The sequence below is a fragment of the Equus caballus genome, chromosome 9 (assembly GCF_041296265.1).
Source record: "Equus caballus isolate H_3958 breed thoroughbred chromosome 9, TB-T2T, whole genome shotgun sequence".
Taxonomy (NCBI): domain Eukaryota; kingdom Metazoa; phylum Chordata; class Mammalia; order Perissodactyla; family Equidae; genus Equus; species Equus caballus.
In genome coordinates this window covers 84,437,929-84,462,221 of record NC_091692.1, presented here as the reverse complement: position 1 = coordinate 84,462,221, position 24,293 = coordinate 84,437,929, and the positions used below count along the sequence as shown (strand labels likewise).

At 43.6% G+C, this 24,293-nt stretch overlaps 1 long non-coding RNA gene across 2 annotated transcripts in view; it reads left to right on the top strand.

The window, feature by feature from the left end:
- LOC138915457 (uncharacterized) overlaps positions 1 to 24,293 on the top strand; it is an 80,045-nt gene that overhangs the window by 41,265 nt on the left and 14,487 nt on the right. For both annotated transcript variants that reach the window (XR_011421412.1, XR_011421411.1), the window contains 3 exons: positions 3,858 to 3,922; positions 6,468 to 6,602; positions 15,461 to 15,624. This is a non-coding gene — a long non-coding RNA (uncharacterized lncRNA). The remainder of the gene's footprint in view (positions 1 to 3,857; positions 3,923 to 6,467; positions 6,603 to 15,460; positions 15,625 to 24,293) is intronic.

Below are 24,293 nucleotides of genomic sequence, written 5' to 3'. Positions count from 1 at the left end.
CTGCCACACAGGGGCTGTTCCTTCAGCTTGGATCCCAGCACGAGAAGACATGTGGAGCAGAGTGTCTCAGTCTGTTCGGGCTACTATAAGAGAAATACCGTAGACTGGGTGGCTTATAAATGACAGAAATTTATCTCCCACAGTTCTGGAGGCTGGGAGGTCTAAGATCAAGGTGCCTGACGTTTCAGTGTCTGGTGAGAGCCTGCTTCCTGGTTCATAGGGTGCTGTGTCTTCACATGGTGGAAGGGCTCTCTGGAGCCTCCCATTCATGAGGGCTTTGCCCTTGTGACCTAATCACCTCCCAAAGGCCCCACCTCCTATACCATCACACTGAGCATTAGGTTTCAACATCTGAATTCTGGGGGGACATCAACATTTAGTCCATTGCACACAGCTACCACTGCTGACCTGCACCATCAACACACAACATGATCTAGAAATAAGTTTTTCTTGTTATTTTAACAAGATTTTGGTCCTCTTTGTTACTACACTTAAATCTGACTAAACATCCAAGGATATTCTGAGATGCATGTATCGTGTAGATAATAATCATCTCAGGGAGATAGGCCTGGATTTGATTTTCATCTCTGGTAACTTGGATGGGTTGATAATAATACCTGTAAGGATCAATTTAAATAATTAGTCATAAAAATACTTAGTAAACCACAAAGTTTCATATTGCTATTCATTACCCCAGTTCTTGGTGATGTGGAAATCCGTTCCATTACTTTATAAAGTCCATGAAGTCATGTCTGTTTTGCTCAAAAGGATGTAGTGAATGTCACATTGTAGATGCTCACTGACTATTTATTTAATGAATGAACGATGTTAGGAGGGGTTGTGCAATGAGAAAGCGCTCTGTGAACAAATGAAAGTTTGACCTGCTGAGCTAACTAGCTTATTTGCTGTAGGACTTCTCAGAGTCTTCAGTACATTAAAGTCGATTGTGAATCTTCCAGCGAAAGCAGGGCTAGTAGGCTGCATTTCACAAAATTGTTTGGCCGTGGAAAACTTTTCTTCCCAGGAGCATCTCCCAGGATGAGATGCTTTGTTTCCTACCTTGTCCAGTGGAGTAGATCTCAGAGAGGGTCATGGTTTGCAAGCTGACTAGACTTAAGGTTGGGCTTATAATTGGCTGGTTGCATTTCTGATCATCTCTGTCTGAGAAGAGCTCCTGTGCTGGCAGGAATATCACATCGCTAATTTGTGCCTCGATTTCTTAGTCTGTACGAGGGGAATGCCTTCCCTGTCTGTCTCATATTTTGGAGGACAACACAAATGAGACTGAGCAGTAGACTGAGCTACTTGAGGACAAGATCTGCGGCTTATTTCCTGTGGCCCCAGTACCTAGTTCATGACTTGTTACATGAAGGAACTCAACACATTTCTGCTGTGTAAACGAGTAAGTTCACAGCACTAACCCAGAGTGAGCAGTAGGACCCAGATGAAATTGGGACTGAATAGTGAAAAACCAGCTAGAGGTGACCTGGTAACTTCCTCCAATAAACCAGCTAGTTTGTACCGAGGTCTACCATAAGCAAGAGTTCCACGGGAGGCAGTGAACTTGGCTTATTTAGGAGAATAATGAACCTGTGTAGTAAACAGTCACAAGGGGAGCATCACATGCTTACTGGTGTGTCAGCTCAATCCATTCCCAACCCTTCTTCCCTGCTAACAAGCCCCGATTTTGTTCACCCTCCTCTGAAGCTATGTCTTTCAGAAGGAGAGACAGAATTAGTCTCAGCATCAAGGTGGTCTCACTCTCCTTGCCAAGGATTGGTTTGGGTTGGGAAATGTGACACACTTCTGGCCCATAAGATATGGGGGGAAATCTGCCTGGATGACTGAGAAAGGGGTTTTTATCTTCATAAGAGACATCAGAGGCTGGCCTAGTGGTGCAGTGGTTAAGTTTGCATGCTCTGCTTCGGCAGCCCGGGTTCACAGGTTCAGATCCTAGGTGCGGACCTAGCACCGCTTGTCAAGCCATGCTGTGGGAGCATCCTACACAAAATGGAGGAATATTGGCACAGATGTTAACTCAGCGACAATCTTCCTCAAGCAAAAAGAGGAAGATTGGCAACAGATGTGAGCTCAGGGCCAATCTTCCTCAGGAAAAAAAAAGACATCAGAGAGGGGATGTTTCCCTAGTCTCCACGTTTCCCTTTGGCTGGCATTGCTGTTTCCACATGTGATGCTTGAAACTATGGCTGCCATCTTGTATTAATAAGTAGAGATATTGCTAACAGAAAGAACAGAGTGTGACTATGGAAAACGCTGGTTCCTTGAAGGGTTCATTGAGATTTTGAATCAAGCAGTCCTGGGGTCTTTTTATCCCAAGCCTTCTTATTCTGTGAGAAAATAAATTTCTTTATTGTCCCAGCGATTTATTTGGGTCGGCTGTTACTTGCAGTTGGAAGCTTCCTAAGAGGTACAAGATGATGAAAAAGTGAGCAACATGTGGAGTGTATCTATATTCCAAGAACTCACAGCCTAGTTGTAAAAGCAGCAAGCATTTATGCCGGTGTGGTGTGATGCACATCTTAGTGCAGGTATAAACCAGGTGCCTCAGGATGGCCAGGGGAGTGAGCTTGGTCTGCAATGTGGGGCCGGGGAAGGCTTCAGAGAGGAGGTGGCTCTGGGTGGAGTTTTGAATCAGATGGGCCTTGCAATCCAGGGGGAGGGAATGGCGTTCAAAGTCAGGGAGATCTGAGCGAGCCTTGTTTGATTAAGGTTTGTTTGCTTTGGCACTACTGGGTTGTAAAGGGGGCAGATGAAATAGTGAGAACAAAGTAGAAGGAAGTAGCCAGATCACTAAGGACCTTGAGAAGGACACATGAAGAGGCGCCGTGGCAGAGGCACGGGCACATGACTTGGGAGCAGGAAACCTGGCTTTCAGGCATTTGTGCCGTCAATGGTATTTATTGAATGCCTGTTGTGTGCCAGGCCCTGATCTGGGAGCTGAGGCTGCTGCATTGAGCGCCGGAGTGTAATGTCCTGAGGACATAATGCCATTGTGGCCTCCGCTGCATCTCTAGTGGCTGCACTGGAACAGGGACTCACACAGTTGTTGACCAAATGAGCAAAACAAACAGCATCCTTACCTTTGGGGACTCTGCTGACTGGGGGGGAAAATAGACATTTCGCAAAAAATGAAATGGATCATTGAACACAGTTTTGATGAGTATGATTATATGAACATATTTGGTGTTCAGGAACTGAAACCCATGGGGACCCAATAAAGTCAAGAAAGGCCATCCTGAGAAAGGGGCTAGGAAGCATTTTTTGGTCTCAACCTCTTTGGGCCTCCGTTTCCTTATTCGTAAGCTGAGAATAATAATTATTTCCACGGGTTGTGGAGAGGTTAGAGAGAATGTATTTAAAGTTTCTAGCACACAGTACACTCAATATCTTTTAATGCCATTTGGGTAAGTCCTCAAGAAAAGTCACTAAGTGGGACCATACTGCATGTGGAATTCTCTTGTGTCTTAATTTGCGTGGACCCAAACCTAAAGCCGTAGCTTTCAAGTAACATGTGTGGGTTCCTCACAACTCATTTTCTGGCAATGCTGGGACAATAATGTACTACTATATTTCATAATGAAAAAGAAAACCTTTTGTGGATTTGACTGATATCAGAATCATTCCCTCCTTAGTCCTTGGCGAAAAATGAGCCAAGAACTAAATGTTTATGTCTCACACAGTCAAGAAGTAGATTAATGGATTAAAATGACCATTTAAGAGGGAGAAAGAAAACTCAATTTCAGAGGAGGAAATTGAGACTTGGGCGGGGAAGGGTTGCTGGCTTCTTTTTCCATCAAAGTGACTGGTGGATTTTCATCATACCCGGAATTCTGGAGGCTCCTCCCGGGACCAAGCTGGGATGCTGCAGAGTGATGAGGCCAACTCACGCCAAGACCTTTTGGTAAGTTGCCTCTCCTAGTCTCAGCCCAAGCCTACTTTTCTGTGTTCTGAATCCCAATCCACAAGCACCTGTGCTGGAATGAGGCTCTCAGTTGTCACTGGAGTGCTCCTTAATGGATGGACGTTCAGCAAGCTCTGGCTCAGAGTCCCCTGTGCTAAGTGCTTGCTACCCTGGAGACTGAGGGCTGAGTCAAAAGGGGGAGATGACTAACATGATTTTAATGTCATGTGCCACTGTGCTGGATGCTTTATATGCCATGTGCTTTGTAATCCGCATAGCAATCCTTCAACACAGGCATGATCCCCACTTCCAAATAAGAAAACTGAGGCTTAGAGAGGCTAACCGAATTACTCAAGATGATACATCTAGAAAGCAACAAAGCTGGGATTTTTAACTTGCCATTTTTTTACCCTAGAAATCAAAGGGAAGGGAAGAATTGTGGGCATCTCTCCCACAATTTAATTGGAAAACATGTCTAAAATATATAGACATATTTCTATGAACTCACCAGAATGTACACCCCATGTGGGCTGGTGGTGTTGGCTGTGCTGCCTCCAGCTCCACTCCTGGTACTCTGCACTGAGCCTAACACGAAGGGGGCTCTCTGTCAAATGCATCGACTGATGAATAAATGAGATTCTCAGCTTTTGATGTCAAGAGGTCCCTTATTCCCGAAAAGCTATCCAGAAGGGAGGCCTGGAGAAATAGACACTGAGAATTGCAAGGAACTGGGAGGGCATCTGGAGCAAATCCTGATCCATTGCATGAATCTTCCAATGACTCATTTTGGGCCCTCGTTTCACAGAGAACACAAGACAGGAAGTGACAGACGTTCCAGACATCTGGGCCATCAGTAATCATGCAGATTTTTATGGAAAGTACTTGGCTGAGCTGTAATAAGCTTCTCTAGCAAATTGATCAGTTGATCTGTTAGTGATGGTACTGAGTGAGTCACAGAGGAAGGGGCGGATTAAGAAGACATGTCCCAGGACTGAACAGGAGGGAATGGCCAATCCGTGGGCTTGCCTGACCTGTTTAGTGGGTGAATAGCAGCCAGAGGGTTAGCTTACAGAGGTCTATGATTGGGTTTCCTTGGCCGAAGGGTTTCAGAATTGAGACTACGTGAAATGCAAGGGCCCACACCACCCAAATAAAAACCTGTCATTGATCATTCAACTGCTAGATCATTAATAAGGGGAAGTGCCATAACAGCTGACAAGGGGCCTTTTTACAATCTTGGACTTACTTAATTGTTATTATTAGTAACAACAGCAGCTGTCATTTACTGAGTACCTACAATGTGAGGATAATAATAGCATCCATCTCATTGAGTTATTGAAAATTGAAGGCATGTAAATTGCTTAGTGCAGGCAGCTCTGCCGTAAACACATATGCATTCCTAAAAATCACCGTGCTACGCAAAATCGCACAATAAAAACCACAGGGCTTATGGGAAAAATGGGGTTGGGGAAAAACACTAAAACATTTCACCAGTGACATATATGTATTTAAAAGATAAGGACCTAATAAAATGCTAGCACAGTTTTACACGTTAAATGGCAAAGAACTGCATAAAAGCTACAATACATACGGCACTTTATCTTAAGAGAGCCTCATGTTCACTTGGGTAAGTGGGTGTCAGAAAGGCTGCAGCTTGTGAGTGACTGTGAGGTAGCGATGGGAGGGTTATTTGAAATCCGACGGAAAGTTGTTATACCAGATATGCATGGTGTGGCTCATCGCATCCACCTTATGCTTCCAACTGAGGTAGCTGGTAGATGTTTGAGATGTGTTTTGTGTGCTCCCACATGGTTTGGTTCAACTGAGTGCATCTAGTGTTTCTCACAGATGAAATCTCACATGAGCAAACATGAAATTTGCATTATGCTCAAATCGTACCCTAATATATCAATTGTACTGGGACAAACATGTTTTCAAAATAAGCGTTATAGCAGAAATGACTACAGGATTCGGGGCAAATATTCAATAAATGATAGCTGTAATTGTTATGTAGAGTAGCTCTCATCCATTCATTAAACCCAGAAAGGTTTGTATAAATAATTCCATTTTACAGATGAGTAAAAGTGAGCTTCATAGAGGTCAAATCACTTGCTCAAGGGCACAGAGCTAGGAAGGGGCAAGAGCTCTATCCATCCCTCTGTGAGTCTTGCCCTGGGGTAAACCTTTTACACCTCAATGTGGGATAATGTGCTAGTGTCGGAGGAGGCCACAAGGTGAGTGCATGCTTCTAGATCATCATCTTTGTCAGCTCAAGGTGTTGTTGCGTAGAGTTCAAATCCACGCAATTTTTAAAGACTAAACAAGTTTCGGAGACATTTCTAGTCTGTGCTGCTTCCTCAGGGAATATATTAATTCCCCTCCTCTATTCTTAGGTATGATAGAGTGGAAAATGTTGAAAAGCACTATGGTGTTTCATGCTACTTCCTGATATGGAGACAATTCCTATATTTAGCAAAAAGCTGCCTCCCTGGAAAGTCCACCACTGTGTCCTTATTTGTCCTTAACTGAGTCTTCTCTTCTTCAGGCTGCACTTGGCAGTAAGTAGCTTACAGTTTGACAACGTCCCCTACAAATTCTGGAGTCCACAATTGAGCACATTACCCCAGACGTGGCTTAGCAAAGCTGGACACAGAGGATTCTGGTGGGATCTTGGCCTCAGGTGAGACTAATTTTTATAGCTGGCTCATGTTGATCTTGGGGCCAACTAAATGCCCAGATGATTTTCATATGAATTCTTAACACCTGGCCTCCCTCCACTATTCTAAACTCAAATATAGGATTTACATTTATGCCCATTAAAACATCTTCTTGTTGGTCTTATCTCATCAAAGTTCATCTTCCACCAACTTTTTATTATGGAAGACTTCCAACCTATTCATAAGTAGAGACTAATAGCATAACGAACCTGAATGAATCCATCACTGCCATGAACTCCACCAATTATAACTCATGGACAATCTTCTTTTTTAAAGACTCCCATTCGCTCACAACATTCATCTTCCCTTCTCCAATTGTTTTTAAGCAAATCTTAGACATACCAGTTCATCTATATTTTAGTATGTATCTCTAAAGGATAAAGACCTTTAAAAAACATACTTGCAAGATCATTATAATGTCAAAGTCAATTAACAACACTTCCATAACATCATCAAATATCCAGTTAGTGTTCAAATTGCTTTTGCTCAAATTAGGATTCAATATGGATATGTGTTTTAAGTGTCTTTTAATCTATAGGTTTCCCCTTCGTCTCTCCTTTTTTTGCCTTGAATTGTTGTTGTTTAAGAAATGAGGTTGCTTCTTGTTTGTTGAGTTTCTTGTGAATTTTTTATTGCATCCCAGTGGTGTCACTCAACATGTTACTCTGTCTCCTGTTTCTCCTATAAATTGCAAGTAGAATTCAGTGGTGTGATTGCATTTGCTTTTGATTTTTTAAAGTATATTTTTTTATTGTGGTAAAATATATGCAACATAAAATTTACCATTTTAATCATTTTAAATGTACATTTCAGTGGCTTTTAGTACATCGGCAGTGTTGAGCAATCATCGTCATCATCCATTTCTAGAACTTGTTTTGTCATCCCAAATAGAAACTCTGTGCCCACTGAACAATAACTGCCTGTTTCCCCTGCCCCCAGTCGCTGGCAACCGGTATTTTACTTCTATCTCTATGAATTTGCCTATTCTAGGCACATAAGTGGACCTCATACAAATGGAATCATACAATGTTTGTCCTTTTGTGTCTGGTTTATTTCACTTAGCATAATGTTTTCAAGGTTCATCCATATTGTAACAGGTCTCAGAACTTCATTATATGGATAGATCACATTTTGTTTTTCCATTCATCTCTTGATGGACATTTGGGTTGTGCTTTTAGTTTTTAGACAAGGACACTTCGTCAATAGTATTTTTACTTTTATAAAGAAACACATAATATCTGTACAGTCATACATCACTTAACGATGGGGATACGTTCTGACAAATACATTGTTAGGAAATTTCATCATTGTGTGAACATCATAGGGTGCACTTAAACCTAGATGGCATAACCTACTACACGCCAGGGTTATATGGAGCTAATCTTATGAGACCACTGTCATATATGTGGTCTGTCATTGACCGAAACATCCTTATGTGGTGCATGACTGGACATCTATCATTAAGATCTTTTGAATCTTGATTTTATCATTGAATCCCAAAATATGTTTCCTACATCTCTATGTTTTTTGCACATTCTGTATTTCCTCTTCTGCCTCTCATTTTCTCCCTCACTCTTTCTCATGAATCTTCCATCTGTGCTCACCATTCTACGTCTCAACCAGCTCAATAAATATTCCTCCCGCCTTAGAGAAAACCTGGCTTTCTCACAACGACCTGTTCCCTCTTCAGCATCTCTCTCATGTGTTGCAGCTCCTGTCCCAGTGGGTGGATTCACGGTGGTGGACTGGCTCCCTCAAAGCTCCCCATTGCTGCTTTCAGGCTTTTGTTGCTCCTTCCTCCTTCCATACTGCCTTCTCTTTTAAGGCTTGTGCCGTCCTTTAACTGCTTTTGTTGTCCCTTCCATTTTCTCCCAGTCAGTCAGTGGCTCCCAGCTTCATTGCTTCCCTACTCAGCCTAGGCCACTTGGTTGATCATCAGGAGGATTATCTTATCCATGCCTTCGCCTTCTTTGAGCTCCTACCTTTCTGCCATGGCCATTCAGCAAAACCCCAAATCTGGTCAGTTCTACAGCCCTCTTGTCCTAAACCCTGGCTTCTGAGCACTATTGGAGCAGGTCACACAGCTGTGCTGTTTGGTGCCACCACAACTGGGCCTAGTGCCACCTGATGTTCCTTATGTTGGCCCTTGGCCAGCTCTCTCTCTTATTCTGCCCTAACTTTTCCTCAGTTCCCACACGCTCCTCAACCCATATTGTTACTGTGGGGAGAAAATAGAGTTACTGACCCTGGTGTGATTTCTCTTTGGTTCTTCCACCCTCTGCACAATTAAAAATTTATCTTCACCTGTACCCACCTTTACCTCCTTCTTTTATGTTTTAGGAACCACATGACCCTTGTCATTTCAGAAACTGGTATCTCTAGTATCTGGGTCTAAACAGAGTGGCCAGATGACATGGGCACGTAGGCCTAAGAGAAAGGAAGGGAAGGAAGGAGAGGGAGCAGAATGAGAAAAAGAGAAAACCAGTAGGAAGGTGGGAAAAGTGGTGACAGAGAGGAGAAAAGGGGGAGAGGTACCTAGCCCCTCCCTCAATGTTCTAAGGGGTTTCCTGGTTTACTGCTGAGTGTTCTGTCAGTGGTCTTATCTTTGCTTCCCTGCAAGCACTGGGGATGGACTGCCTCACTTGCTTGTCTCATAGGGAAATTATGAAAATAATGTTTACAAAAGGCTTCACGCTCTGTCCTGCAGATGCCTGTGTGGAGGCCCTGGCTTGTGAATCCTGGTGGGAAGGGTAGACCTCTGCTCCCAGGAGTGGTGGGCTCTGCATTCACATCGTGGGTTCCTGAGACATTGGAGATGCAGAATCTTCCATCTGCCAGCTCTGGATACTTTTGAGTCACGGTACAGACACAGAGGTTCCCCGACACAGCCTGCCAATACGTTTGATCTCTCTGCTGGCATTGTTAGAGAGCATCAGCAAGAAATTTCCGCAGTGAATGCTTTTTGTAAATGGATTTGTGCAAATATTCTATTGTTTATCAACATTTATTTGCATTTATGGATTTTGATGTGTTCATTCATGTGCCAATGAAAGAGCCCTCTGGAATCCTGAGACACAAAGTGTTCAAGCTAAGCCTGAGAGTCATTAAAGCTGGGAGAAATCTTCTCCTCTACTGCCACCCCCACTGCCATCCCAACCACACACAGAACTATCCAGCTTCTCTGTGTCTGCCCATGGCAGGGAGTCCACTACCTGAAGAGAGAATCTATTTCACTACTGGGCAATCGTCCTCATTGTTAGAAAGTTCTTCTGAGGTTATCTTGGGCTAAGCCACTTCCCCTATCTGGGCTACAGATTCCCATATGAAAACTAGGCAGTCGAATGAGTTGACCTGACCTTTTAATTCTAGACCTTCTATGTCCTTTGAGTCAATGCCAGTTTCTTCTCCTGATTTCTGAAACATCTCAATCCCCCCTAGTTTTCCTTGTTGGTCATTAATTGCTTCTTCTTGCTCTCCTCCTCCTCAGGGCTTGTGTTCCTCAGAGCTTGGTCCACTTCTCATGCTATATTTAATTCTCCCATCCTCCACTCCAAACTAAGGAGATTTTATACATCCCCACAGCTTTAAGTATCACCCCTATGTGAAGAACTTTCTAAGGCAGGTCTCTAGCCAGCTCTTATGTCTCATCTCTACTTTTTAAGGCTTTCAACCTTAAAACGCCCCATGTAGACTCTTGATCTTCTCTCCACCTACCTTTCCTCTAGGCTTTAAAGTCTCAGGAAATGGTTCAAGCCAGAAGACTAAGTTTCAGTTTTGAGTTTTCCTTAATCCTTCATACCAATGTATCAGCAAGTTCTACTGGGTCTACTAACCAGAGATTTCTCCAGATTGTCCACCTTACTCCATCTCTGCTAACCTCAACCTAGGGCCCAGCTACATCAGTGCTGGCCTGAGCTTCTGCTGCGTAAGCTTCCTGGATCTACTCCTGTCCCCCTCTTCCTGATCATTCTCTGAATAGCACCAAGATGAAATTTGAATCATGTCCCTCCTCTGCTTAAAAGCCATCCCTTGTGCCTGGAATAAAATTCAAAGACTTGCTGAAACCCACAATCTGCTGCTTACTCTGACCCCACCTTGCTCCCTGAGCTCATCTTAGACCATAGGCCTGAGCTCAGGCCACACAGGCCTTCTCTCTGCTCCTCCAACAGACTGGTCTCCACCCGACCTCATGGCCTTCACAGGGGCATTTCCTCTACCTGAATTCTCTTCCCTCAACTCTTGCTTTAGCTGTGTGCTTTATATCCTTTGGGTTTCAGCTGAAAACACTTTTCAAAAGACGCCTTGTCTGGTTGTCTAATGCTGCTACTTATGAACCGTATGACTTTGGAGAAGTGATTTCTGTACTCACGTCTTCTGTTCTTTTAATTTATAAGATGAAAATGATAATATTTATTTGGTAGTGCTATGAGGATTAAATGCCTTCATTCATTTATACATTGAATTCATACAATAAACAACAAAAATTTGTTCCATGCTTCCTAGTCACCGTACCTGGGGTGGAGGACACAGAGATGAGGGCACATCTGTAGAGTGCCAGCACAGGGCCTGGCACACAGCAGGTGCTCAACAAATATTTATTTTGTTTAGGCACTACCTTGCTAAAACTCAAGCCAGTCTTTGCAAACACCTTCCACCTCCTTCTGGAGAATTTACATTTATAGTTGTCCAAACAGCTCCAATCATAGCAATAGTAGCTATTTATAGAGTGCCTGTTACGTGTCAGGGTTCTACATACGTCATCTAAGGTCCTGATGACAACCCCGTAAGGAAGGTATTACCACTACCCCCATCTTACAGATGAAGACAAAGCTCTTAGAGTGCACAGGATCTGTCTAAATCCTTTCGAACTGGTGACAGGCAGGGTGGTGATCTAAGCTTAGGTCTGTCTGATTTCAAACTCTCCCTACTTTCTGTGAAGCCAGGCCTCCCCAGATGCTTCCTCGCCTATTCTCATGACAAGGCTTTTCTGGAATTAAAGAAAACAAATGTTCACCATAGACAGTGTTCAATAAGAACAACAACTGAAACCCCAACATGACCTCTCGCTCTAGTTCTCATAACTCATGTTTATCACCTCACATTCATTTCCCACGAGGCCAGTTTTTGTGACCCAAACAACTTCCTGGTCTTGAGATTGTCAACTGATGGCATGGAGGGGGCCATCGAGGAACTGGCCCTCCTTGCTGGCTCTTTTGCTGGTAACACCATCCCTGTGACTCAATTTTCTCATCTAAAAATTGGGGCTCTGGGCCCTTGCCTCACACCTGTTTCTCAATGAGGCTGTGAGGATGGACTTTGCCAAGTGTTTTGTTTCGTCCCGAGTCCTTTAGTCAGACAAATGGAGCCCTCTGGCCCTCACCACAAGTCACGGTGGATCGTACTATTGTGGTTGAAAGTGAGTTGGACCGAATTATCTCTGAGGTTCCTCCCAAGCCTGGGCTTCTGTGATTCCCACATCTCATCACTGATTGTCTTTATCAGTTTTCTGTGGATGTCTGGAGAGCAAAATAAGGAGGTTACTTTCCTTGTAGTTTTAGGCTATTCTGCAGAAGGATAACTATAATGGCAAGCATTTTATTTGCTTACCATGCGCCAGGTGCCATGTTTAATACTGAACGAGAATCACCTCATTTAAGATTTACAACAATTCAGATTGTATAGACAAGGGAATGGAGGCCCAGAAAGATTAGATCACACAGCTAGGAACTCTAAACATAGGTAGTCTGGTGTCCTCGCCTGGGACCCTAGTTTCTACAATATACAAGGCATATATTGGGGAGAGGCTGGCACAAAAAAGTGGGTGAAGAGCTCAGCTACAGGGATAATTGGGGTGAGACGAGAGAATCAGGGAAGGCTTTGTGGAGAAGGTGATGGTTAAGCTGAGTCCTGCAGGATGAATAAGAGTGCTACAAATGAGTAGGGGTGAACTAGGGAAGAAGAAGGGCATTGGAAGCAGAGGGAACAGCATGTGGAAGGGCGTGGGGGATTGAAATTGTACTGGGCTTTGGGGAAACTGCAAATGTCGAAGGGAAGAAGGCTGAGGGAGGTGAGGTGGGGGAGGTGGGCGAGGGAGTTCCCGTGGGCTACTGTGTGCGCCGCTGAGACAAATGACTTTAAGCAGAGGACTGGCAAAGTCAATATTTTCTTTTTTTCCCTTAAGAACGTATAACAAAGTCTTTTAATAGTCTTAGAAGGCGCAAATAGAGGGACAGGTTTGAGTCACCACCATCATTATCCTCCTTCTGGGAGACAGTGATATGGACTCTGTTAATTAAACGTGATCAGATTAGAATTTTGCAATAAGTGCCTCAGCACAGAGGTTGGTGGGTTAGAACTGGGGAGACCCCTCAGGCAGTTTGTGTAGGACTTAATTTTGGGGGCCTGGAGCTATGTCCTTAGTGGGGTAGGTCCATCATCACCATCCCCATCATGTTGACAATATCCAGAATTTATTAAGCTACTGCGCTAGGTGATTCGCACGCATGATCTCATGTAATCCATCTTTTAGCACAACCCTTTGATGGACCATCCTTATTACCCCCATTTTACAGAGAAGGAAACTGACCCTTAGAGAGCCTAGGCTTTCAATGGAGAGTGTGGAGCAGCCCTGTACATCAGCCCCAGGCTATCTGACTCAAGGCCACTATAACTCCTTCTGTTGTTAGTGGTTTTCAAATTTTAGTGATATTAGCAGACACCTGAGGAGCCTGTTCAAAATACTGATTCTTAACACCCTCTCTTATCATTCCCACACTTCACTGTTGATTCATTAAGTCCCGGACAAGGCCTGAGAGTCAGCATTTTTAGGACCTGTTCCCGGTGGTTCTGACGGGGGTGGTTTGGGGACCACCCTTCCAGGACCACTGCTGTCTTAAATGGCTCACCACCTTCAGGAGCTCGTCACCAGGAGGGAAATGAGAATATTGAACAACAACACAAGATTTGAGTAATTCATCCCAGTGTGATGCGATTTCACAAGGCATTGCTGATTAATGGCCAGATGGGTGATTTCAGGGAGGAGTCTCCTAGAACTAGAGTGGCTGGCCTGATGACCAGTGGATGACAAAGCTCCCACATGATGCACTGCTTGAAGGAATTGATGAGGAGGCCATGGTAAATCTGCTTATGTACCGTACTAGGTTCCTAGGGATGACGTAATAAATAACTACAAATTGAGTGGCCTAAAGCAGCAGAAATTTATCCTCTCACAGCTCTGGAGCCCAGAAGTCTGACATCAAGCTGTTGACAGAGTCAGGATCCCTCCAGAGGCTCCAGGGGGAGATTCTGCTCCTTGTCGTTTCCAGCTTCCGGTGCTCTTGTCATTCCTTGGCTTGTGGCTGCATCTCTTCAATCTCTGCCTTCATCTTCCCACAGCCTTTTCCTCTCTGTGTGTGTCTCTCTCAGTGTGTCTTTTATAAGGACATTTGTCATTAGATTTAGGGCTCCCTTGATCTCTTTTGCAAAGACCTTCTATCCAAGGAAGGTCACAGTGACAGGTTCTAGGCATTAGGACATGCACATATCTTTTTGGGAGCTGCCATGTATCCCATTACACATATGTACCACATCATCCTTTATAAATTGCTTTTTTATATACCTACTTGTCTGAATCCAGCCTCACCACAGCCCGTGAAGCACCTGTGGTAGATATTGGTGCCCCCATTTGCATTAAGGGAGGTGAAGTGAAATCCAGGGTTGGGCAGCTAGTTAGTGGCAATCCCCTGACCTAAGCCACTGGTGGGAGACTAAGTCCCTGGTTAGGTGGTCTCATTGCTAGTCTGTGAAAAGTGTGAGGGACACAGAGATAAACATAGGTGAGCTCACAGACCTCTGGGGAATGACGGACAGTACTTAATTACAGTTTAGGAGTTTGCAAACTGGTGACTTATGGGCCAATTGGAAGTGAAGATGGGATGTGTTTGCGTTCCACCGTGTTTTAGAAAAATTTTTGAAATAGTTACTACAATTTAAAAGTCAGAAGAAAAATCTGGATTTTTTCCATTCTTTTGAGAAAATCAGAATATTTAGGTACCCACTTTGTGGGGAAACAGCGGGAGTTGAGGAGTAGTAGTTCCTTTGGATAAAGCATGTTTTGATTGTTTCTAGCTGAGTTACAAGCTACCCCCAGACTTCTGGGTGTAAATCAACTATTTCATCATGCTCACGGATTTTGTGGGTCAGGAATTTGAGTAGGACACAAAAGGGATGGCTTGTCTGTGCTCCATGATGTCTGGGGCCTGAGTTAGAGGTAACTCTAATGTCTAGGGGCTGGCAGAGCTGTGGCTGGGGGTCCACTTCCAGCATGGCTTCTTTACGCCCATATGTGGCCCTTGGGGCTGAGATGACGTGAAGGTGGGGCTAGGCTGGGAGACTGTTGACCCAGCATCTCTCTGCCATCCCTCTACGTGTCTTGGGCTTCCAATCTCATGGCATGACAGCCGGGTTCTGAGAGGGAAAATGCCTTTCATAGCCCAGCTTCTGAAGTCTTGCAGCATCACTTCTGCTCCATCATTGGAAGAAATGTCAAAGAATTATCTGAGGCCTCTTTTGTTCCCCCAAATCTCCGAAGAGCATGTGCTACTTTTTCTTTTAACCTGGTCCTCAAATGCAGACAGTTGAGTTAATCAAACTCCTCAGTTAATTGAACACTGTCATCCTAGTTGGATGTTGGTCCCTGCAAAGCCCCTCTCATTTATGTTTGCATCTGTTTACCTCTTTATTTATTTCCCCTTTTAATGCCCATCCTCCTCTCCCTGTAGGCAACATTCCAATGTATTTGACATTTATCTTTCTGTTGTAGGTGTTCTGGGATGATGTACAGTGTTTTGTACGCACAGAGGTTAATTTACATACACAGTGCTGTATCAGAGATCTGCTTCTGTGTCTTATTTTTTGGACTCAGCCTGGGGTTTGAAGATCCATCAAGTTGTTGTGTATGCTTCTAACTGCTGCTGGTGCTCTGCGGTGAGTGTCTGCTGTGTAGTCCTATTTCCTCCTCCAATGACAGCCACGTGGATATTTCCATTCCCTGCCACCTGCTGTGATAATCAGAGCAGCCCATGTCTCCCCTACGGATCTGTGGGAGGAATTCTTTGGGGGAACACATCCGGGAGTGGGAGGGCTGGGTTGTATAGAGCATGAGTATCTGATTTCACTCTCCAGAACAGCTGCAGGATTTCACTCCCACCACTGGGGTGTGGACATCCCAGACCCCTGACTCCTTGGTTTTCCCAGCTTTATGGATGGCTCATTTTACTTTATTTTTGCCTGATTATTGATGAGTTTGAATACCTCTTCACAAACTCGTTGGCCTTTCGTGCATCCTCTCGATTAAGTTATCTAGCACGCTCTTTGCCCATCTTTCTACTGTGGTTCCTAGCTCTTTTTTGCTTTGCAGGGACAAGTGGCCTTTGGTTTGTACCACTCTCCACCCAGCCACTTCACACACTGATGCTCCTTGCTGTCGCCAGGGGGCCGGTGAGTTTGCAGCCCCTGCTAGAAGAGTTCTGCTGGAAGGAAGCAGAGGTTGCTGCTAGACCAGCCACCCGAGGCTTGGAGGAAAGCGTGGTTAGGGCAGGCTTTCTAGAGAAGGTGTGTTAGTTTCCTGTGGTGGCCGTAACAAATTAGCAAAAACTTGATGGTGTGAAACAACAGAAATTTCTTCTCTCACAGTTTTGGAGGCCAAAAGTTGCAAATCAGTTGCACTGCACTGAAATCAAGGTGTCGTCAGGGCCACCCTCCTTCCAGAAGCTGTGGGGCAGATCCTTTCTTGCCTCTTCCAGCTCCTGGTGGCTGCGGGCATTTTTTTTTTGACCTGTGACCACATCACTCCAATCTCTGCCTCTGTGGTTACATGGCCTCCTCCTCTTCACTGTAGGTCTGTTTTCCCTCTGCCTGTCTCGTATAAGGATACTTGTCACGGCATTTAGGGCCCACACGGATAATCCAGGATAATCTCTTCATCTCCAAATCCTTAATTTAATCACCCCTGCAAAAATTTTCCCATATAAGGTCACATTCAAAGGTTCCAGGGATTACGAACGGATATCTCTGGGGGGCACCATTCAGCCCACTACAGAGGACCATGCTTAATTTGAGCCAGGAGAACAAGAAAGAGTGGAGGGAAACACATTTCAGTAAAGGTGACGAGGAAATGACATCACTGGGGATTGCAAGGAGTTTGGGATGGCTGGGGCCCAGGGCCTGAGTGGGAGAGAGGAGGGTTGATGCTGGATGCACGGGGGTGATGAGAGATTGGAGGGTCTCAGCAAACCACCTGAGCAGGTAAAGACAGAACAGCAGGCTCTACCCAGGCCAGCTGAAGTGGGTTTAGGAAAGATTATTTCTTTTGATGGCTTTTATTTTTGCACATCACTAGTAAAATGTCCATACCCAAAATATGCTGCCTCTCAAACCTTATTGTGAGAGCAAAACCCACCAAATGTCTCTTAGAGACAAATCCAAGGGGCTGCAGAGATGGTGTTGGCAGTGTTTGAAGGGTTTGTATGTAATCTCCATCTCTAAGGCTTGTGTTTGAGCAGAGCTTGATTTTGAAAGATTAACCTCTTGGGAATTTTAGACTTGCTTTAAATATTTGGTATTGGTCAAATAAACAGAATTGTTTTATTTGTTCATGTTTTAATTGCTCATTTGACAATTTTTTTTTGAGTATATATTACATGCCAGGCATTGTCCTAGGAAAGAGGAACATGAGAGTAAGTGAGACCGTCCCAGTGTTTGTGGGTCCTGTCAGGGGAGATCAATGCTATAGAGAAGATGAGGCAGTGCCATTGGGATAAGAAGTGTTGGGGAGGGGAGTGGATTGCTGTTTTCCCTAGGGTGTGAGAAGGAGTAGAATGTCATGGTTAAGCCAGACTTAACTTTCACCACCCAGCTGTATGACCTTGGGCAAGTTATGTAACCACCTACATTAATTCTCCTCCCTCTGCAAAATAATGTGAGGTGGTTTGAAAACATGGCTGCAAGGTCTTTGAGAGGTCCACGTTCCCTCCCCTTGAATTTGGGTGGAATTGATTTGAATTGGGTGAATTGAATTTGGATAAACTGGGTGTGACTGCTTTGGCCAACATAGCACAACAGAAGTGACACTGTGACTTCTGAGGCAGGGTCATAAAAGGCCATGGAGGTTCTGCCTCATTTGCTGGAACATTTGTTCCTACAGCTCTGAGTTGCATATAAAAGGGCCAACTACTGTGAAAAGGTCATTTCGGAGAGGCCTCTGGTCAACAGCCTTCAAGTCATCCCAGCCCAGAAGCCAGACATGTGGGTGAATGAGCCTGCAGATGGTTCTAGCTCTCAGTTCTTCCAGTTGCGTCAACCATTTGAGTCTTCCCAACTGAGGCCCAGACAAGGGGCAGAGACAAGTTACCCCACACTGACCACTGTGTGTCTTGACCCACAGATTCTGTCTGCGTAATAGAATAATTGTTGTCCCTACATTTGGGGTTGTTTGTTATGCGCTAACAAAACTGTTGTGTGGCTTAAATGAGTTAACGGATTTAAATTTAAATGAAGTTTTTAAATTCAATGACTCCGGCCTTTCTTCAGTTTAGGACTGGAGATTGAGAAAGTTTCTTTGTAAATAATGATTTCTTAAGATTTCCAGAATTTTAATTTTGATATTTTCCCTGTCCTATATATTTGCTCCGTTATAAAAAATTGTGGCTCTGCCTTCCTTTTTGGGAATGTCGTAGATAATTGGTGTTGCACCCACCGCAGCATGGGATGCTTTCAACATGGCCTCTTTGGCCTTTGTAACCATGGGTGGTCCACTGTGCCACGTCCAAGGCAGCATCTCATTAATATAGACCCCTAGGTAATTAAATAGTCAGCATGGATCAATCAGTAGATCATTTCTAGCCCTCAGAAATTAATGTTTCTTCTCTACAACTATTGTCTTTGGAAAATAGCATAAAAGAAATTGGTTTGCCCCTGCCTTTGGATGCCCACCAGCCACCACCCCATTTCTCTACAAACCTTTATAGAAAAATTCTCAGAAGAATTATCTAGACTTGCTGTCACCATTTCCTCTCTTCCCACTCCCTCTCAACTCTTTCAAGCAGGCCTTGGTCTACACGACTCCAGTAAAACGAGCTTCTGTCAAGATCACCAGTTGCTTCTACAACGCTAAATCCAACCATCAATTTAGCATCCTCAGCCTCAGCCTCATCCTCCATCTTCAAGTGGCCTCACTTGTTCACCTGTGCATCATCTGACACAGTTGATGGTCCTCTCTTCGCGGAATGATTTCTTCTCTTTCCTTCCCTTCCTTCCTCTCCTTTGGTCCTCCTCCAGCTCCTCAGCTGCTCTCTGTCTTGCTTGGTAAGTCCTCCTTGCCTTTTATGTCTTTAAATGTTGGAGGGCCCCAGCAGAATTCTGTCCTTGTCTTTGTTCTCAGCCTCTAAACAGCTGAACATTTTTAAGTGTGTATGCTAATGATTCCCAAATTGTTATCTCAAACCTGGATCTCTCCTCTGAACTTCACACTCTCATACCCAGCCTAATAAGCATCACAAACATAAGATGATCAATACTGAAGTCCTGGTCTCTCTCAAGACTTCTCCTACCCCAGTCTCCCTTTCTTAGTGAATGACTATCCCCTTCTTCCATTGATCAACCTGGAGATCTAGAGTCGTCCCTGACTTCTCTCCTCTCTTCATCAGATCCCTTAACAAATTCTGGTGGATCTACCCTCAAAATATGTGAAGAAACAGACCACTTCTCACCACTTCCATTGTTATCACTGTTCTAAGCCACCCTCCTCTATTGCAGTGGCTTCCTTCCTCTGCTTCCATTTGTGTCCCTTGGTGGCCTGTTCTCTGGGTGATATTTTAAAAATATACATTAGATTATCACACTCCCTAGCTCAAAATCCTCCAGTGGCTTCTTGTCTCACTCAGGGTAAAATCCAAAGTTCTTCTAGTGGTTTGCAAGGATGACACACGCCCCTGACTCCCAACCGAAGGTCTGTTCTCATGGTTCTTTCCTGCTCTCACTCTTCTCCAGCACATTGGTCCCCTTGCTGTTCCTCAGGGCCTGGCATTTACTGTTCCCTCTTTCTGGAATGTTATTCCCTTAGATTTCATTTCAATCTATGTTCAAATTTCACTCTGTCAAGGAGACCTCCCATGAGTACCCACCTGAAAGAACTTTCTTCTCTGTCATGCTCAGTCCCCTTTCCTTGCTCTGTCTATCTATGTATATCTATCTACTTATCATCTATTTATTTTAGAGCAGTTTTAAGTTTATAGCAAAATTAAGAGGAAGATATAGAGATTTCCCATTCATGCATAGCCTCCCCCAATATCAACATCCCCCATCAGAGTAGTATATTTATTATAGTTGATGAACCTACATTGACCCATCATTATCACCCAAAGTCCATAGTTTACATTAGGATTAACTCATAGAATGATGCACATTTTGTGAGTCTGGACAAATGTATAATGACATGTATTCACCATTATAGTATCATACAGAGTAGTTTCATTGCCCTAAAAATCCTTTGTCCTCCACTTCTTCATCCCTCCCCCTATCCCCTGGCAACCACTGATCTTTTTACTGTCTCCACAGTTTTGCCTTTTCCAGAATTTCATATAGTTGGAATCATATAGTATATAGCCTTTTCAGACTGTCTTCTTCACTTAGTAATATGCATTTAAGTTTCCTTTATATCTTTTCATGTCTTTATTTTTTTCACAGAGGTTAACAGAACCTGATACATGTATTTATTGCCTATCTCCAGCCACTATATTATAAACCCCCTGAAGCAGAGATTGCTTTATTTTTAAACAACTGTATCCTCTGCAGCTAGACCAATGACTGGAACATAGCAGGCATACAAAGGCATCTGTTGAATAAGTAAAGAAGTCAGTCAACGAAAAGATTCCTCTTTGCCATAGTCCAAGTTTGCAGCGTTCTTTTAGATAATGTATATGAAAGAGACCTGTAAACTGCAAGAGCTTTGCAAATTCCACTAGTTATTGTTGTTGCCTGTTGGGAAGAGCCCATGCCACCATGTCAAAGGATGATGGAGTCTTAGATTTGGAAGCAATCTGAGAGGTGACCTAGTATAAGTCTCTATGATGGACCAGCAGAGCCCTCAAATCTCCAAATATTTCACCACCACCAAGAAGCCCATCACTTACCCTTGTTTCACAGCTCTGCTCCTTTATTGTATTTTGCGTTGAAATCTGCTGCCCTGTCCCTTCTCTTTTATGATCTTAACTCTGCATCAGGGCCACAAAGCATACTTGGATCCCTTGTCCTCATGACAACCCTTCAAATATTGAAGATGGCTGGCCTGGTCCCTTTTGGATTCAGTTCTGCAGGAAAACACCTCTCATCTCATCATCTGCTCCAGGTGTGATATGGTTTTGAGATCCCCTTCCTGCACATGAATGCACCTGAGTTTGGTACTGTTTTCCTCCATGTAATCGCTCCCCAGAGTGAATATAGCACTTCAGCCCTGATCTGATTGCTTCAGAGCTCAGGTCTCTCTGTCCCCCTTGGGAAGGGCTTGTGTATCTAATAAATATTATTAGCATTTGTTTAGTTTTGGAGCTTCTGCCTCACACAGTTGACTTGCATTGGGCATGTACTTAAACTTCTCTAATTTTCCCTCTCTTCTTCCTCCTTTTCTTCCTCTCTTTTTTTCCCTCCTTTTCCTTCTCAACAAAAATTGCTGTTAAGACCTTTCAGCCAGACCCCGCTCAGCCTCATCTTTTAAAATCTGTGGGCAGAACTTCACACTGATTCCTGAATGTTCTGTTATGTAAGTTTGTCCGTCCTTCCTGCTTTTGGAAAGTTATGCCATTTTGTATATTTGTCAATTGTCCCATATGTTTTCTTTCTCTCCTAGTTTTGGGTTATCTGCCTACTGGACAAGCATGCCTTCTTTATCTTCTTCTGGATTAGTAAGAAAAGTGATAGCTAAGTTAAAGCCCAGGCCAGGCCAGTAGACAAAGACCACATGGATCCATTGATGGCCCTCTGCAGGTACATCCTTCAACCTACTGTGAATCCACCACCTACAGCACCTGTTCAAATCACACTGCTTCTTATTGACACCGGAATATCAAAGGAGACCTGAAAAGCTTTGTTGATAACACCATCTACTATGCTTGGAACAGTCCCAGTTTGAAACCCTATAAAGAAAGGGAAATCCATGTATTTGCCAAGCTTTATTATAGGCAAACCAATATTAGCTTCTTCTAGTTCACTGTGGCTCCTTGAAGAAGCTTCTAGTGAGACCATCTGATCTTGGCACTTGGAAAGGAAGTCTCAAACACACAGCCTACCCCACCTACCTTAACAACCACAGTAGCTAAAATAGCACTTCCCATGGGCCAGATACCATTCTATGTGCTTTGCACATTATTAACTCGTGGATTCCTTACAGCAACCCTAGGAAGTAGTAACTATTATTATCCTCATTTTATGGATGAGAAAACTGAGAGACAAGGACATGAAGTAATTTACTCAAGGTCTCTTAGCTAACAGGGAATAGAGTTTGGACTCTCTAATTCCAGAGCCCAATATCTTTTCCCCTTTTTGCTTGCTGCTCACACCACTCTATTCATATCTTCATCTTGGTCTCCAGTTTACCTCTCAACCTTTGAATATGTGTAATATAGCAGAATAATTTATGAACATGGACTTAGGAATTGGATAGACCTGAATTCAAATTCGGGTTCTACCACTGCTAGCTATGTGACCTTGGACAAGTCATTTAATGCTTCTGTGTCTTGTTTGCCATATCTTTATTATACTGGTGATTAAAATATCTACTCTGCCTGGTTGTGATAAGGATTGATTGTTATGATTATGGAAAAAGTGCCCTGACAGTGCCTGGCATGAGTGCACCCACACAGCTTATATTATTGTTGTTGTTATTATTGTCATCTTTGTTGTTATTAGCTAAATATGCTATGGGTCTATTTAAAGCTCTGAGGCTCCGGTGGAAGGGTTTGAGGTTACCACCTGCCCCACTTGCTCCACTAGACCTCTGGTAACTGTTCTTTAGCCTGCCCCAGAGGGGTGCAACCCTTGTGTTTGCCCGTCCATCCTGGCCTCATGAATTAGATCTGGATGGCCTGATGCTCGTCATCTATATTCTTAAGTGTCAACAATCTGCTTCCTAATAATAGATTCTGGAATTTTGTTAGAGTTTAATGTCTAAGTCACCTTTGCTTTTGGTCCCAGTGTCAGATGAAACGGACTTGAGTAACCCCAAAGCGGATCCCAGTCTCCCTCTGTTTGCATTGCCACGTCAATGATGGTTATTTCTTTGGGATTTGCAAAGTTTATGGGGTGCTCTCCCACAATATCCTCACCTCTCTTGGCTTTTAATTCCCTCCTTAGCATACTTGTTCTACTTTTAGTGAGAAGAACACCTTGACGGGAGAGGTGGACTCAAGCCTGCAGAAGAGTGATCTGACTCTCACAAGTCCTTTGGAAACCTACTGCTTCCCCTTTGCAAAGCACTTCACGAGCTTCCAAGCATTTTCACACATCATCTCATCTGATCCTCTCCACGGGCCACTATCCACAGAGCGTGGTCCAATCATGCTAACATTTTTCCATTTCCTTAGAGATTTTCAACAAATATTTTGGCCCCAACATCACTGATTTCTTTTTAATCAAGGAAAGAGAATTCATAATTGCTTTTAGCATCAGGCTGAAGTGTGTTTGCTCCTTGAGATCTGGCACTATTTCTCATTTGTTTCCTAGAGTCTCTAAATGGGAGACATTGCACTAATCCTTCATTAAAGATGCATGAAGATGTCAGGCTAACAGACAGCAGGCTCTTCAGAAAGAGAGATGTGGCTCCAAATCCCAGGTCGTCCTTGTGTTAAAATCAGGCTAACTTGCTCCCTGTCTCATGGGCTTTGTACAAAGATTAAATAAAATAATGCCTATAAAGCATTGACAGTCTCTGGCCCATTGGATGCACTCAAAGATGGCTTTAAATTTGTTATTATGACCATATGTCCATCATGCACTGTGTGATAAGTCTTTCAGCAGGTGCTTTGTATCCGTTGTTTCCACCAAACTTCATATCAACCTTACCAGATAGGAATGATGGTATTTATTTTACAATGAGAATGCTGAGAGCCAGGGACGTTAAGTAACTTGCCTCTGGTCCGCAGTTAACCTTAGCAGCAGAGCTAAGTGTTCACCTGGATTCATCTGTTTCTGATGCCCATGCTTTCTCAACTCTTCTCCTCAGTCTCTAATCTATAATTTTCTCTTCTCCAAATATTTCTAAGCCTTTCTTTCTAACTTAGTTTCTGATCCTTCTCTAAACAAACTCTCTACTCAAGCAAGGTTGATGTCTCAATGTTTGAGGGACATGCTTTGTACATTTCTCTAACACCCATCCATTCATTTGTTCATTCATTCAACCAACTCTTGAACACTGTGTCTGGGGCTGGGCTACAAAGATGGGAAAATCAGGATTTTGCCTGTGGGGAAGTTACAGAACAGTGAAGAGTTCTATAAAAGGACATTAATATGGAACTTTTGGCTGAGATTCTAAGGCAACAGATTATCACACACCATAATGTGTTATAAGATGGACCACTCAGAAGAATTTGTGAAAATTTGGTGGC